The sequence below is a fragment of the Thamnophis elegans genome, chromosome 13 (genome assembly GCF_009769535.1).
Source record: "Thamnophis elegans isolate rThaEle1 chromosome 13, rThaEle1.pri, whole genome shotgun sequence".
Taxonomy (NCBI): Eukaryota; Metazoa; Chordata; class Lepidosauria; order Squamata; family Colubridae; genus Thamnophis; species Thamnophis elegans.
The window spans coordinates 42,317,548-42,334,303 of record NC_045553.1 but is presented as its reverse complement, the minus strand read 5'-3'; the positions used below and the strand labels follow the sequence as shown (position 1 = coordinate 42,334,303).

The window sequence follows — 16,756 nt, the reverse complement described above, 5'->3', positions numbered from 1 at the left end:
CAGAGAGTGCCAAGGACCCTCCAGTCTTCCTCCTCCTCCTTCTCCTTCTTTCCATAAAACCCACTCCCTTCTCTCACTGATGATGTTACCTAGTTTGCAACGTCTGCAAGAAAACCACCAAGCTCAGAGAGCACCAAGGAGGGGATCAGTCCTCCTCCTCCTCCTCCTCCTCCTCCTCCTCCTCCTCCTCCTCCTCCTCCTCCTCCTCCTCCTCCTCATGAAACGTCTGCAGGAAAACAACCAAGCTTGGGAGCACCAAGAAACCCACAGTCCCCCCTCCTCCTTCTGTTCCTCCTCCTCTCCAAAAAGCCCTCTCCCTTCTAGCACTGATGATGTTACCTAGTTTGGTTAAGGTAACGTCTGCAAGAAAACAAGAAAGCACCAAGGACCCCCTCATTTCAACCCTGAGCTATTAGAAAGATGAAATTTCAGAGAATGTAAAACTGTGATGGACTGTGCATCTGGAGAAGGGGTCTGTGTGTGTGTGTGTGTGTGTGTGTGTGTGTTGGGGGAGGGGGTATTCCAGCAAGAGCATCATGGTTTCCCAGGGAAAAGGGAGAGAGAGAGAGAGAGGGAGGGAGGGAGAGAGGAGGAGGAGGAGGAGGAGGAGGAGGAGGAGGAGGAGGAGGAGGAAGAAGAAGAAGAAGAAGAAGAAGAAGAAGAAGAAGAAGAAGAAGAAGAAGAAGAAGAAGAAGAAGAGAGGAGAGAAGAGATTACAGAGCACATGGGACCTATATTTTGAGATGCAGACATTTTTCCTTGCACTTTGGAACCCATCAGCTTTCCATGGTGGATTTAGCTGCCTTTCTCAAAGTCTCTGGAAGATGACCACAGAGAGAGAGAGAGAGAGAGGGAGAGAGAGAGAGGGAGGGAGGGAGGGAAGGAGAGAGAGAGAGAATGAGAGAGAGAGAATGAGAGAGAGAGAGAAGTTGCTCTCTAAATAATACGAAGGCAGCTATTTTAGCCGCGGTAATTGTCCCCTCTCGATTTATTATTGCTGGTGGCAGATTTCGAAGCAGCGTGATTCATGACACTCCGGCGTGGAAAATATTAGCTTGTAACCCGGCATTTTTCTTCCCTTGCCTCCAGCTAATTATTGATAAGGACAGGCAGCTGATTAGGGCTGGGACCAGATAGCGGCTGAGATGCTCAGGCCCTAATTGGCCGTGGCAAGGTGTTGCTGCTTTGTCTGAGCCACAGTTTGTGCTGGCAGGACAGTGGGAGGTGGCCTCGCGCTCGGCTGAAAAGGTGGGCTTGGAGTTGGCAGGTGATGGCAGCCTTAACCCAGGTGGTCTTGGGAAGGAGGCTCCGTGTAAGAAGTTAAGAGTATGAGACTGAACAAGTTCTTCCTTATACCCCTAGATCACCTGGAAATCCTACTTATTTGGACACTGTGCAAAGCAATGACCGAAATCCCCAGTAACAGATAAAATAATATAAAATCAAACTAAAAAGCAGTATAATAAGCCCTGATTTGTAGTTTGGATGATTAGCAAAGTAAAACATGGATAATAGTGGGGGGAAATGAGTTTTTTTTGTACTCATAGAGTAAGAGATAATTTTGTAATTACACTTTGGAAACTTGTATTTATTTTTATTTGTTTTCTTTCTACACTACCTTCCTTTCTTCTTTCCTTCCTTCCTTTTTTCCATCCTTTCTCCCTGCCTTCTTCCTTCCTTCCTTCCTCTCACTCCCATTCTCCCATCTCCCTCCATCCTGTCTTCCTTCCTCTCCCATCTCCTTTCCTCCCTCCCTCCCTCCTTCCTTCCTTCCTCTCCCATCTCCCCCCTTCCTGTCTTCCTTCCTCTTCCATCTCCTTCCTTCCTTCCTTCCTCCCTCCCTCCCTCCCATCTCCCTCCCATCTCCCTCCCTCCCTTCCCTATTCATCCTTCTTAGTTTTTATGCTTTTTTTTTAAAAAAAAAACTTTTAATTTAAAATAATTATATAATGTGCAAAAAGCAGCATAATAAGCACCCGGCCAAAATCAACAGGTGGAAGTATACCATGTGGAAAAAAATTAAAAAGAAATGCAATGCTACATAAAAACATTGTGGGGGAAAAGCACAGTTAGCCAGATTTTTTTTTAAAAAAAGAGGAGCATCAAGGTTGAATCAAGAGAAACATTAGGATCCCCTCAATGATGATCTTTGAAGTGGGAGGGTTCTGCATCTTTGCCAAATGCAGCCTCACGGAATTGCAAGATCTGTATTCTCAGTGCAGGGGTTGCCAAGTTTTTTTTTTTCCTTTTTAAGTGGAAAACCGAGCAATGGAAGCAGCTGTGTTCTGTGTCCTTCCTCTGCTTCTTACCCTGCACAAGTAGACATTCTTATCTCCGTTTATCAACATCTCTTTGTTCATTGTCTGGACTCATTTTTCATTCATGTTCTTGGAACGGTGCTCACGTCAAAAAGAGAAAAAAAAACTTGCATTGTGACATCTTAAAAGCTGAGACATGCAAATTTTAAAATTGCCTCAAGCCCACTCAGTGTGAATGAATGCCAGAAACTCAAAACAAAACAAAACTGAGTCCATAAACATCAGATCAATTTTATTACTATTGTATCTTAACGGAGGGAGGGGAATAATAGATGAATTAAATTTCTCTTCCCGTATCACTTAAACGGATATACAATAATATAAATAGAACTGAAAGCTTGCATTCAAAGAATGATCTGTTTGCATTTACCACCCCCTCCAAAAATGTCTTTTTCATCAACAGAAGTGGAACAACAACAAAACCTTTAAGAAGCAAAGCCACCCCACCCACCATACACACACAAGCTTAAATACCCAATCTTTGTTTTTGTGGGAGAGAAATCATGGACAAAATGGAAAGCAAACAGACCAAATCATGTATTATTAATGGTAGCATATTTTTTAAAGGCTTCATACAGGCAGGTGGAAAAGAATGCAGCAACAACAACAACAAGAAAAAAGAAAAGAAAACAGAAGAAAGCTTCAAAAATAGCCTTCATCACTGGAAGCTTTCAAGAAGAGACTGGACTGACATCTGTCAGAAATGGTGTAGGGTCTCCTGCTTGGGCGAGGGGTTGGACTTGATGACCTTCAAGGTACCTGTTAGTCTGTTCAAGGTCATGGTTGTCCCAATGGTATTTTTTTTCAAGAGCAATAGCAGTTATACTTATATACCGCTTCATAGAGCTTTCAGCCCTCTCTAAGCGGTTTACAGAGTCAGCATATCGCCCCCACAATCCGGGTCCTCATTTCACCCACCTCGGAAGGATGGAAGGCTGAGTCAACCTTGAGTCGGTGAGATTAGAACCGCTGAACTGCAGATAACAGTCAGCTGAAGTGGCCTGCAGTACTGCACCCTAATCACTGCGCCACCTCGGCTCTTAGGCAACTGGACTTTCTTTTTTCTTTGAAGATCTTTTGATTCTCATCCAAGAAGCTTCTTCAGCTCTGACTGGATGTTGGGGAGCTGAAGAAGCTTCTTGGATGATAAGTGAAATGCCTTGAAGTTGAGGTTGAGGTTTATTCGATTTATATGCCGCCCTTCTCCCAAGGACTCAGGGCGGCGTACAACATTAAAAGAAAGACATACTGCAAAAGTTAAAAAGAAATTAAATAGGATATCCCCAAACCCAATTAAAATTAACAATGACACATTTTTTTTTAAATGAATTCAAATTCAAATGAACAATAATCAACACTTTGATTTGTTTTGTTCAGGCCAGGCTGGCTCGCTGGAAAAGCCAACTTTTTAGGGCGCGTCGGAAGGACCGGAGGTCGGGGATTATACGAAGCTCCGGGGGCAGCTCATTCCAGAGGGAAGGTGCTCCCACAGAGAAGGCTCTCCCCCTGGGGGTCGCTAGCTGATGCTGTCTGGCCGACAGCACCCTGAGGAGCCCAACTCTGTGGGATCACACTGGACGGTCGGAGGCTACCGGTGGCAGTAGGTGGTCTCGCAGCCTTCAAGGAAAAACCAGGAAGTCCAGTGGCCTCTTGAAAAAAAGCATCTTTGGGACAATATTGTGAAGCCTCTTCATGGCCTCTTAGCAGGTGCATTAACAAAATCCATTATTATAGAGGTAGGTGGGCGAATTGCGACAGGGCATATTGGAAAGGCAAAGAAAAGGAGGACAGTTGCTCAGGATTGCTCAGAAGAGCCGAGGTGGAGCAGTGGGTAGAGTGCAGTACTGCAGGCTACTTCAGCTGACTGCAGTTCTGCAGTTCGGCGGTTCAAATCTCACCAGCTCAAGGTTGACTCAGCCTTCCATCCTTCTGAGGTGGGTGAAATGAGGACCCAGACTGTGGGGGCGATATGCTGACTCTGTAAACCGCTTAGAGAGGGCTGGAAGCCCCATGAAGCCGTATATAAGTCTAACTGCTATTGCTATTGCTACTGCTATTGTGGTCCGGGTAATGCTAATTAAACTCTGCCTGGGAGGCTGTCAAAAAGACTCATGTTAATTAACTGGATTGCCCAAGGTCCTACCTTAACACCGTTTATTGTATAGGATTTAAAACCCTAGCTTTTAAAAAACTTTTCTTTCTTTCTTTCTTTCTTCTCTTTCCAGTCAAAAAAAAAAACCCTCATTTGTGAGGGGCCATTTTTCCGACCCTCCCTGGCAACCTTTACAACAGGTTGCAAAACGTGAAACTTTGCAAACGGTTAGCATCGTTGCTTAATTGCCACCCTGCTGCGTCGGAAAATAATAGGGCTCTGTTGCACCCACTCCTGTATGTCCTTTTTTATCGCCGACAATACGCCAAAAAAGAAAAAAATGGTTTTCAGTTTTTATTGATCCTCATAGCTGTTAATCCCCTCTTGGCAAACCAAGGAAACAACATGAGTCACGGACCTTCCTTTGAGGGCCGCCTCCTTTCTCTCCCTCTCTTTGAACCTCTGCTGGATGAAGTGCGCCAAATGATCCTGCAAAAATCAATGGGAGGGAATCAACAGACGCTTCCCGACAAACAAAGGCTTTGCATTTTTTTGTCAGCCCCAAAGGTATTCTCTTCTGGCCTATCATGGCTAGACTGTTTGACCTCGCTCGCTTTCCTCTGCAATGGTACAATTTCTCATTTACTTTGAGGTTGGAAACAGACACACACACACACACACACACACACACAAAGATTGCCCTCAAATGATTTTGTGAAAGAACGTTTTTCCCCCCTCTCAAAAATACCCCCCCAATTGCTCCCCTAAATCCAGGATAAAATAAAATAAAAAAAAGACCGACTTTCAAAAGTGTATCTGATGTTTTGCATTGCCGCCTTCCCGCCGAGGCGTTTTGCAGCCTTTTCTGCAAAATAATTGAATCATAACACGTGGAAAGATTTCGGAGACCTTCTTCTTCAGCCTCTTCTTCAGTGGAAGAATCTAGTACTTGTGGCATCTCTGACAGAGTTGAAACGCCCACCATGGAGGACAGGCCATTACCTGCTGTATTTTTCAGAGTATAAGACACATCTTTTTCCTCCCACCCCCTAAAAGCGGGTGAAAATTTAGGGGCATCTTATAGACTGAATAGGGGCGTTTGGGGCTTCCCAAACCCTCTGTGTGTCGCATTTTCATCCTCCCAGGCCCCCAGAAGTACTTTGCAGTGCTCTGCGTGGCCCATTTTTTTCCTATTTTCCTCCTGTAAATTTAGGTGCGTCTTATAGTCTGAAAAATATGGTTCTCTTGTCCGTAGAAGAAAAATGTTCTCAGGGTCACTCATGGCTTTGACACCTTCTGTTTCAGACTTCAGTATAGCAATGAGCTCTATCTGAGGTTGCCAATATAGAAGACAATCATGAACTAGAGGTACTCATGTAGTTCTGTGTTTCTCTTGGATTGCCCACATAATATACCTATAAGAGCCACATTGGTTATCACCAGTGAGGTTCTGGATGCAACTCAAGGAGTTGGTTAGCTTTTAAAGTTCTTCATGGTGCCTGATATTCTAGGTGGTAGAACTAATAGAAATGTAAGTAGAGTAGAGTAGAGTAGAGTGGAATGCAGTGCAGTGCAGTGCAGTGCAGTGCAGTGAAGTTGGGTAGGGTGGAATAGGAATAGACTATAAAATAGAAAAGAACCGAGAACCAAGAATAGAATGGAATGGGAATGCGAATAGGAATAGGAAGAATAAAGCAGAGCAGAACAGAAGAATATGGACTGGAATAGAATTATTTGGCCAAGTGTGATTATTAGACACACACATTTGTCCCCAGTGGAGAAGCTCTCTATGTCCATGCAATGCAACAAGCTAATAATAACCATAATAATGTTACCAATAAGAGGCGGTAGTAGAGAAGATGAGAAGGATAATAATAATAATATTACAGCCATACAACCTGGGTGAATATCCTTAGACCTAAGACAGTACTGTGGGGAGGGTCTTGCTAATAAAATGCCCCTTTAACACAATGGGGAAAGTTGTTCTCGGTGCGGCACATTTTGTAGCTTGATGAAGATTGTTGTTGTGTTCAAGTGAAGCAAATGGGATGTGCTTTCCCTTAAGTATGACCACTCTAGCACATCGGAGACAGGAACAAAAATTTGCTGCAGGCTTATGTTCAGAACTCAGCAAGAGAGCCATCTATAGCCTATCCGTCTCGAACAGATTAATTTATCTTCTAAGTGAATCTGTTCAGGGGGAGATAAGACTCTTACCCCTTTGAGCATGATACAGGGGAGGGGGGAACCCACCCTTCCCATCATATCACCTTCAAAACTTATTGGTACCTATTCCCTCCAGTTCTCCTAGCAGCAGATCAAGGACCACTGAAAATCTGCAAAAATAATTAGCAAAGATCCCAAGAACTCACTTGTCAATAAATAATATTTTTAATCTACCTGTAGGATCTTTTCACGTATTAATGGCCCAATTAATTAAAGGCCTTCGTTCTTGAAAAGGCCGAGTTGCAAAATCTCCAGGAAAATTTGTGGGAACCATGAAGGTGTTTCTAATACATAGGAGGGAAAAAATCCACCTACTGAGAAAAAGATTGGCAAACCTTACCACACTTTAGAATTTCCAGGAACTATCCTCATATCTGGAGATGGCTGTGGATAACGATTATCTGGTAGTTTTCCAAGACTTTGAGATTTTTCCATCATGTGAAAAGCTTCCTGTTTTTTGGAACAGAGCAGAGCAGAACAGAACAGAACAAAATTCTTTGTTGGCCAAGTATGATTGGACACACAAGGAATTTGTCATTGGTGCTCTCAGCGTACATAAAAAGACAAGATAAACTCGTCAAGAATCATAAGGTACAACACTTAATGATAGTCATAGAGTACAAATAAGCAATCAGGAAACAATATCAATATAAATTGTAAGGATACAAGCAACAAAGTTACAGTCCTGCAGTCATAAGTGGGAGGAGATGGGTGATAGGAACAATGAGAAGAATAATAGTAATAGCAATAGCAATAGCAATAGCAATAGCAATAGCAATAGCAATAGCAATAGCAGTTAGACTTATATACCGCTTCATAGGGCTTTCAGCCCTCTCTAAGCGGTTTACAGAGTCAGCATATCACCCCCAACAACAATCCGGGTCCTCATTTTACCCACCTCGGAAGGATGGAAGGCTGAGTCAACCCTGAGCCGGTGAGATTTGAACAGCCGAACTGCAGAACTGCAGTCAGCTGAAGTAGCCTGCAGTGCTGCATTTAACCACTGCGCCACCTTGGCTCTTAACGCAACCTAGTGAATAGTTTGAGGGAATTGTTTGTTTAGCAGAGTGATGGCGTTCTGGAAAAAACTCTTCTTGTGTCTAATTCTCTTGGTGTGCGGTGCTCTATAGCGTCATGTTCAGGATAAGAATTAAAACCAATTTATATCCAGGGTGTGAGGGGTCCGTAAATATTTTCACAGCCCTCTTTTTGACTCCTGCAGTGTGCAGGTTCTCAATGGAAGGCAGGTTGGTAGCCGTTGTTTTTTTCTGCAGTTCTGATTATCCTCTGAAGTCTGTGTCTGTCTTGTTGGGTTGCAGAGCCAAACCAGACAGTTATGGAGGTGAAGATGACAGACTCAATCATTCCTCTGTAGAACAGAATCAGCAGCTCCTTGGGCAGTTTGGGCTTCCTGAGTTGGCGCAGAAAGAACATTCTTCATTGTGCTTTTTGGATGACGTTTTTGATGTTAGGTGTCCCTTTTAGGTCTTGAGTTATGATGGAACCTAGAAATTTGAAGGTCTCTTCTGTTGATACTGTGTTGTCTAGCGCTGTTGTGTAGTGTTGTTTACTGTACTGTTTGCAAATGTGGAGGTGAAACACCACCTCTGCCCCTGGACAGATTTCTCCTATGTAACAAGATTGAATGGACATATATTTTCGCTTTTCAATTATACTTTTCTTTTGAAAGATATCCTAGCATGAAAATAAATCCAGGAATTTCTCTTCATTAGTCATGGAGATCTATGGATGAGTTGGGGAACAGATTCTGCATATCTCTGAATTTTCCCGGTGGGGAAAAATAAATTAGTTTTTTTTCCCCTCCTCAAACTGGGAAGGCTAGCATTGCTGAGGGGTCCTTGGTGCTCTCGGAGCTTGGTGGTTTTCTTGCAGCCATTTCATTACCCAAACTAAGGTAACTTTATCAGGTCTACCACTGATGATGTCACCTAGTTTGGGCAATGAAATGTCTGCAAGAAAACCACCGAGCTTAGAGAGCACCAAGGATCCCTTATTTCAACCCTGAGCTACAAATATTTCCTTTATTAGTATCTTAGTGTTGCTCTTGGCTGTTCCAGGGGCATGGTGGTCTAGAGATATGCAACAACAGATATTTCTCTATCAGGGCGCAAAGAGGAAACTATCTACTGCACACTTCATGTGGCATCAGGAAGAGCTTCGGCCAGTAAACGTTCTGCTCCATTCAGTCGACTCGTCTCAACTCCACCCCCCAAAAAAAGAGATTAGGTAAAGGTAACGGTCCCCCTCGCCCATATGTGCTAGTCGTTCTCAACTCTAGGGGGCGATGCTCATCTCTGTTTCTAAGCCGAAGAGCCAGCGCTGTCCAAAGATGTCTCCATGGTCATGTGGCCAGCATGACTTAACCCCGAAGGCACACAGAATGCTGTTACCTTCCCACCAAAGGTGGTCCCTGTTTTTCTATTTGCATTTTTTACGTGCTTTCAAACCGCTAGGTTGGCAGAAGCTGGGACAAGTAACGGGAGCTCACTCCGTTACACAGTGCTAGGGATTCGAATTGCTGAACTGCTGACCTTTCAATGAACAAGTTCAGTGTCTTAGCCATTGAGCCAACGCATCCCAAAACGTGATTACAGGGTCCTAAAAAGGAAAGAAAAAAAGTATTGTTAGTTGTTCCACAGCTCCCTGCAGAGGTACTGAGCCAGGGGTGGGTTCCTGCCAGTTCTAACCTCTTCTATAGAAGAAGTTCCACAAATCTACAGTGCTGTTTAGAACCAGTTCCAGCTCCCTCCCCCGCCCGGCCGCACATCATCAAGATGAAGAGTGAGAGGAGGAATTCTGGGACTTGAAGTCCACAAATCTTTAAGCTGTCAAGTTTGAACACCCCTGGTTTTTTTTCTAAAGGGTTAGGGGTGCAAGGGTCTTGTAACTTGACAGCTTTAAGACTTGCACACTTCAATGCAAGAGTTCCTGAGCCAACATGACTGGAGGAGGAATTCTGGGAGTTGAAGTCCACAAGTCTTAAAGCTGTCAAGTTTGAACACCCCTGGGTTTTTTTTTCTAAAGGGTTAGGGGTGCAAGGGTCTTGTAACTTGACAGCTTTAAGACTTGTGTGCTTCAAATGCCAGAGTTTCTGAGCCAACATTTTGGTTGCTAAGCAAGAGCGTTATTAAGTGAGTTTCACTACATTTTACAAGTTGGCCATGCCCACCCAGCCACATGGCTGGCAAGCCACTCCCACTCAGTCACATGGCTGGCAAGCCACTCCCACAAAGCAGGCCACACATACAGAAGAGGTTCTAAAAAATTGTTAAACCCACCACTGTACTGAGCTGATGGCTGATCTGCATTGGCAGCCACGTTTTCTCTGTAGGATACTCATAGGGGTGTGGACCAATATGCCAGCAGGTTGTTTTGAAACTGTGTGACAGCAGAGAAATGACAGAGTTGATTGTGGTAGCTGTAGCTACGTGCCAAGGCAAAGAATGCAATCTGGATGGCTTTTATCTTTCAGACTCATCTGCTTTTAAACTCTCCCCAAAGTAGAAGGACTAAACAAAACGTGTCTGCTGTGTTGCCCCTTCTATCTTTTCTTGAGGCAAGGGTGAATATTGGATGGGGAAGGGTCTGCCTTGAATGGGGATGTGTGATCCTCATGAGCCTTGCTGGATAGAGAAGGGATCTGAATTCTGATGTTGATAATGCGATCCAATTCCTTCTACAGCTCGGTACGGTTCCAACACATCTGGAGCTTGCCCGTTGGAAAGATCTGTGCCAGAGGTAACTCATGCTAGCAGCTTTCTCCAGGGAGAGAAAAGATCTTGAATCGTACATGCCAAAACATAGGGACATATTTTTCCCCTCCTGCCACCACTCTGCTGAGCACCTAATTCTCACAGCGCTGCCTAATGTCTTGGTATACTCACCCATGTAGCACGACTGTAGCATTATGATTTATCTTTCCTATTATCTTCTCCACTTCCTCCTTTTATTGGTATTATTCTTATTAGTATTCTCTGCTTTGCATGTACTGGATGAGATTCTGTACCCGAGGCAATTTCCTCATGTGTCTAAGCTTTGTTGTTGTTAGTGCAAAGTCATGTCCGACCCATTGTGACCCCCATGGACAATGTTCCTCCAGGCCTTCCTGTCCTGTACCATCCTCTGGAGTCCATTGAAGCTCACGCCGACTGCTTTGGTGACTCCATCCAGCCACCTCATTCTCTGTCATCCCCTTCTTCTTCTTTTGCCCTCCATCTTTCCAAGCATCAGGCTCTTCTCCAGTGAGTCCTTCCTTCTCATTAGGTGGCCAAAGGATTTGAGTTTCCTCTTCAGGATCTGGCCTTCTAAAGAGCACAGAGGTGATCTCCTCTAGGACTGACCGGTTTGTTCGCCTTGCAGTCCAACGAACACTTGGCCAAATAAAATAATTTCCCCTCTCCATTTCAAAGTCATTGCATATTTATTTATGCTCTTCTGTACTTTCAGAGAAATCCCTTGTCTGGCCCTTCTCACATGAACACCAAGATAGCACATCAAATGCATTGACCAAGACATTTCCCTAATCAAGGAACAAGTTCCATAAAATTGGTAAAAGGCAGTTCCAAGCACATGAGCCATGGTAGCACAGTGGTTAGAATTCAGTATTGCAAGCTAAGTCTGCTGACCACCAAGAGTTTGATGGTGACCGGCACAATATTGACTCAGCTTTCCCTTCTTCTGAGGTTGGCAAAATAAGGACCCGGATTGTTGGGGCAAGAGACTGACTCTGTAAACTGCTTTGAGATGGTTGTAAAGCACTGTGAAGTGGTATATAAGTCTAAGTGCTATTGCTAAGCGCTATTTTCCTTCCTTCCCTCCCTCCTTCCTTCCTTTCCTTCCTTCCTTCCTTCCTTCCTTCCTGCCCTTCCTTCCTCCTTCCTTCCTTCCCTCCTCTTTCCCCCCTCCCTCCCTTCTTCCTTCTTGTCCCCCTAACCCCCTTCCCATCCTCCTTCCCTCCTTCCTTCCAGGAACTGGGTATGTCTGGTTTGATAAAGAAGGACTAGGGGAGACATGACAGCAGTTTTCCGATATCTCAGGGGCTGCCACAAAGAAGAGGGAGCCAAGCTATTCCTCCGAAGCACCTGAGGGTAGGACAAGAAGCAATGGGTGGAAACTAATCAAGGACAGAAGCAACTTAAGAAGTAAGGAGAAATTTCCTGACAGAACAATTAATCAGTGGAATAACTTGCCTCCAGAAGTTGTGAATTCTCCAACACTGGAAATCTTAAGAAGATGTTGGATAAGCATTTGTCTGAAGTGGTGTTTCCTGCCTAGGCAGGGGGTTGGACTAGAAGACCTCCAAGGTCCTTTCTAATTCCTATTATATTATATTATATTAATTATATATAATTATATATTATATTATATTATATTATATTATATTATATTATATTATATTATTATATTATATTATATTATATTATATTATATTATATTATATTATATTATATTATATTATATTATATATATTATATTATATTATATATTATATTATATTATATTATTATATTATATTATATTATATTCTTTCTTTTCTTTTCTAACTCTACTCCTACTCTACTCTACTCTACTATACTCTACTCTACTCTACTCTACTCTATTCTACTCTACTCCTCTATTCTATTCTCTATCCTTATAACCTTCCACTCAAATAAGTACAGTGGAGAGAATCCTAGAGAAAGGTGTCTCATGCATTATTATTCATGCATTAAAGGGGGGAGGGGAATTGCCTTAGAGATAAGCTTGGTTTTGTTCTGACTTCCATGAACAAAATCTGACAAGTGTCTTAGCTTGATAAGGTGGCGCAGTGGTTAAATGCAGCACTGCAGGCTACTGCTAGATCAGCAGTTCAGCGGTTCAAATCTCACCGGCTCAGGGTTGACTCAGCCTTTCCATCCTTCCAAGGTGGGTAAAATGAGGACCCAGATTGTTGGGGGCAATATGCTGACCTCTCTGTAAACCGCTTAGAGAGGCCTGAAAGGCCTATGAAGCGGTATATAAGTCTACTGCTATTGCTATTGCTATAATAAATATGTTGTCTTATTAAGTTCTTGGATAGATTCCCCATCATCATCACCAACTTGCCAGTTTTAGAATTCCCATATGGGCTTCTGGCCAGTCAGAGCCAATAACACTTAGCTTCTTCTTTTTTAAACTTTTTATTTTGTTTATGCAACTTCACATCTTTGCACACATTACACTTCTTTTACATGTATCTGTTGTAAAACAGATAGCTCATAGGTCATTCAGAATCAGCTAGGTGCTGAAAGCGAGTAAATCACATTTCAGGTAGATCAATCAACAAGCCAAGACATAGAGGAAGTAATTTTGTGTAAGGTAAAGATTCCCCTCGCACATATGTGCCAGTCATTCCCAACTCTAGGGGGCGGTGCTCATCTCCGTTTCAAAGCCGAAGAGCCAGCACTGTCCGAAGACGTCTCCATGGTCATGTGGCTGGCATGACTCAACACCAGAGTCACACGGAACACTGTTACCTTCCCACCAAAGGTGGTTCCCATTTTTCTACTTGCATTTTTACATTCTTTCGAACTGCTACGTTGGCAGAATTTGGGACAAGTAATGGGAGCTCACTCCGTTACACAGCACTAGAGATTTGAACTGTCGAACTGCCGACCTTTATGATTGAGAAGCTCAGCATCTTAGCCACTGAGCCACCACGGGTTCGCGCTTTTGTGTCACGAGAACCAAATGGTCTAGAGTGAAGGATAGGGCTGCGTTTCCCGTTATTTTGCAATATTGGGAATAAGTCCTGGTTCTGTCAAATTGGATGAAATCTAGCAGCTCTTCCTTCACCGCTGGATATAAGGTATGAAGTTGTCTTTTTCTATCTATTGACCCAACCCAGTAGCAGGAGAACGGCTTTGCAACCAGAAAAAATATCTGGTTCAGCTCTTGACCTCTACAGTTAAGAGATTTCATGTAATAATTCTCAGATAAAACTCTGCTTAGGACCTTAAGCCCCCTTTTAAATGGAAGCCACTGAACCATCAGGAGATGCCAACTGTGCTGTAGAACTTCATATCTGGATCAGCCCTAATACCTCATATGTATGCTTCCCTGAGAAAAGTCCATAAACAGGGATCATGGAGTCCTACCCCCGCCCCCCCGCAACCAACTTTCCTCAGCAATTGCAATGAAGAATATAAGAATTTTTCACCACTCATTCTGAAGTTAATCCATAACATTTTGTAGCCTGCATCTACCACCGCGAAGTAAGAAAATTTCCATGCTGTAATTTTTGTTTGTTTGTTTTGGGTTAAAAACAAACAGCCCTTCACATACTGGAACTCTGCTAAAAGCAGGATAAGTATAAATAAACAAATGAGCATACTAAATGAAGAGCGGCGGTGGCGCAGCAGTTAGAATGCAGTATTGCAGGCTACTTCTGCTGACTGCCAGCTGCCTGCAGTTTGAATCTCGCCAGGCTCAAGGTTGACTCAGCCTTCCACCCTTCCGAAGTGGGTAAAATGAGGACCCAGATTGTTGGGGGCAATAGGCTGACTCTGTAAACCGCTTAGAGAGGGCTGTACAACACTGTAAAGCTATGCTACTTTTTAAAGTTACTTCAGGACAATGCAGAAAGGAAAATCCAGATGTTTTCTTCTAAACCTCAGGAGTTTTAAAACGGGTCTGCCTAATATGGATTGTTCAATGGAACTTCCATGTCATTCCTTGGCCAGAGGCAAATTCACTATAGGCAATCTAATTCTGATTAACATTAAAACATCTTGTCATCTTCTTGTTAAATCCATAATGGTCAGGATTTATGGGTTCTATGATCCAACCTATCTTTCAACAGAATACCATACCTGTTTGTTCTATTTCTGAAGTATTTACCATTTAAACAGCACTGAAACTGAGTAACGTGTCCATTTGTCAGCATTGTTTTTATCTGGAATCTTCCAATATTCCAATGTTCTGAAAGGCGCTCCTCTTACATAGATCTAAAATGGTATAGTCCAAGGATTTCATTGATGAAAGCGGTATATAAGTGCTGTTGCTTTGTTCTCACCGTGTTTTCTTCCTCTTTTGCACTTCCACAGTATATTTTTTGAGGTTGAGACAGCGATCCGTCCATTAAATCTTATTTTCCAAAAACGTGACCTTTTTTAACGAGACCAAAATCATCAGGTTTTTTGTTTTTAATGGAGCTTAGCCAATGTTTCCTTTTACTAAAAATCATCTTTGAATCTTGAAAGTCAAGGTAATTCTGCAGGGTGAGCCTCCAGTTGCTACTTTGAGAGCTGGAATTGAGGTTTGTCATCCTGAAAGCTTTGACCTAGTTTCCAACCCAAAAAAACCCCAAAAACTTTGTCATTCTCTTTTACCTTTTTTTCCCTGTTGAATTATAGTCTTGCTGAATTATACAAACAGGCATCTTTGTTGCCTTGGATTACATAAATATCACCAAGGGAGGCTCTTTTTTCAACATTAGGCCTTTTACCAAAGGGGATTTAAATGGGCTTTGTTATCCAATGTTGTCCCTCAAAAAGTCCTTGGAAGTTTTTTTATAGATGGAATTGGGTCTGAATTTTTAAAGGGGGGAATGGTTTTTTTCCCCCTCCTGAATTTTTATCTCTAGAATCATTTCAGAACAATAGTGTCTTATTTCTTCTATAGTAAAGCAAATTCATTCAGGGTGTAATATTTCAAGGATAGCTAAATACCAGCTAGGTTGAATCCATGAAAAAAAACCCATCTTAATATTACTGTATGAAGTTTCTGAATACAAAAAAATTGCCTTCCAGGCTGCACAGACGGTTGTGACCATCTGCCTTAAGAAAACAGAGCTAATAGCCTGCATTGGTCAAGAAGATGGGGATGAGAACCAATAATTGGGGAGAAAAGTATATTGGGGATGGTTCCACCACAAAACTGCGCTCGACTAAACTGCGTCGCTGACGTCATCAACAGGGCGACAACAGCGAGGAGACAGAAGCACGCTGTAAACCCTAAACCTAAAATTAACCCTAAACTAAACCTAACCCCCTAAACCTAATCCTAAACCTAACCCTAAACCTAACCCTTAACCTAACCCTAAACCTAACCCTTAACTAACCTAAACCTAATCCTAACCCTTAACCTAACCCTAAACCTAAACCTAACCCTAACCCTTAACCTAACCCTAAACCTAACCCTTAACCTAACCCTAAACCTAACCCTTAACCTAACCCTAAACCTAATCCTAACCCTTAACCTAACCCTAAACCTAAACCTAAACCTAACCATAAACCTAACCCTTACCTTAAGTTGAATCGGCTTGCTTTCAAAGCGCTATTTAAAGCGCCCTTCTTTCTCCGCGCTGGCTGTTGTCGCCCTGTTGATGACGTCAGCGACGCGGTTTAATCGGGCGCGGTTTAGTCGAGCGCGGTTTTGACGGGTCACGATTGGGGATTATGCTAACAATTACATATAATTGTATACTATAAGGAAGGCTGAGCGCCAAAGAATAAGAGGCCTTTGAACTATGGTGCTGGAGAAGACTTCTGCGAGTCCCTTGGACTGCAAGGAGATCCAATCAGTCAGCTGCATTCAGGACCATGTGCTTGATGGTTCTGCTCCATCAAACCATCTTTCCAATCAGCTTCCATGTTTCCAGTGTCTTTCTCACCACTCTGGAACTTGTTCCCAAACTTCCGGTTGGGCCGTTGGGCTGTTTTTCACCTTCCCCAGGCTCTGGAGGCTTTCCAGAAGCCTTGGGAGGGTGAAAACGGCTTCCCCAAGCCCTCCGGAAGGCCAAAAATCATCTGGCTGGCGCACACATGTGCCCCGGAGTTTAGGGCTGCCGTGCTGGCAAATATGGCTCTAAGTGCCACCTGTGGCATTCGTGTCATAGGTTCACCATCAGGTTCTAGGGAGACAGGACCGCTTCTAAACAAAGCAGCTCATCATCTTTTCTCATCTACCCTCTTTATTTTCAAAGAATTCTCTCAGGGCCTATCGAAGATTCAGAATCATTTTTCATCTTAACAAGAATGCAGGAGACTGGCACAACGTTCTCTGGAGGACCTGCTTCTCACAATTTTTCCTCTCTCTCTCTTTTTTAAATCTAAACAATCAATTAACATCCTGAGGGACA

General features: G+C 43.1%; 1 protein-coding gene across 2 annotated transcripts in view; it reads left to right on the top strand.

The window, feature by feature from the left end:
• The window catches only part of OPCML (opioid binding protein/cell adhesion molecule like), a 401,977-nt gene that overhangs the window by 342,059 nt on the left and 43,162 nt on the right, over window positions 1-16,756 (top strand). The window lies entirely within an intron of this gene.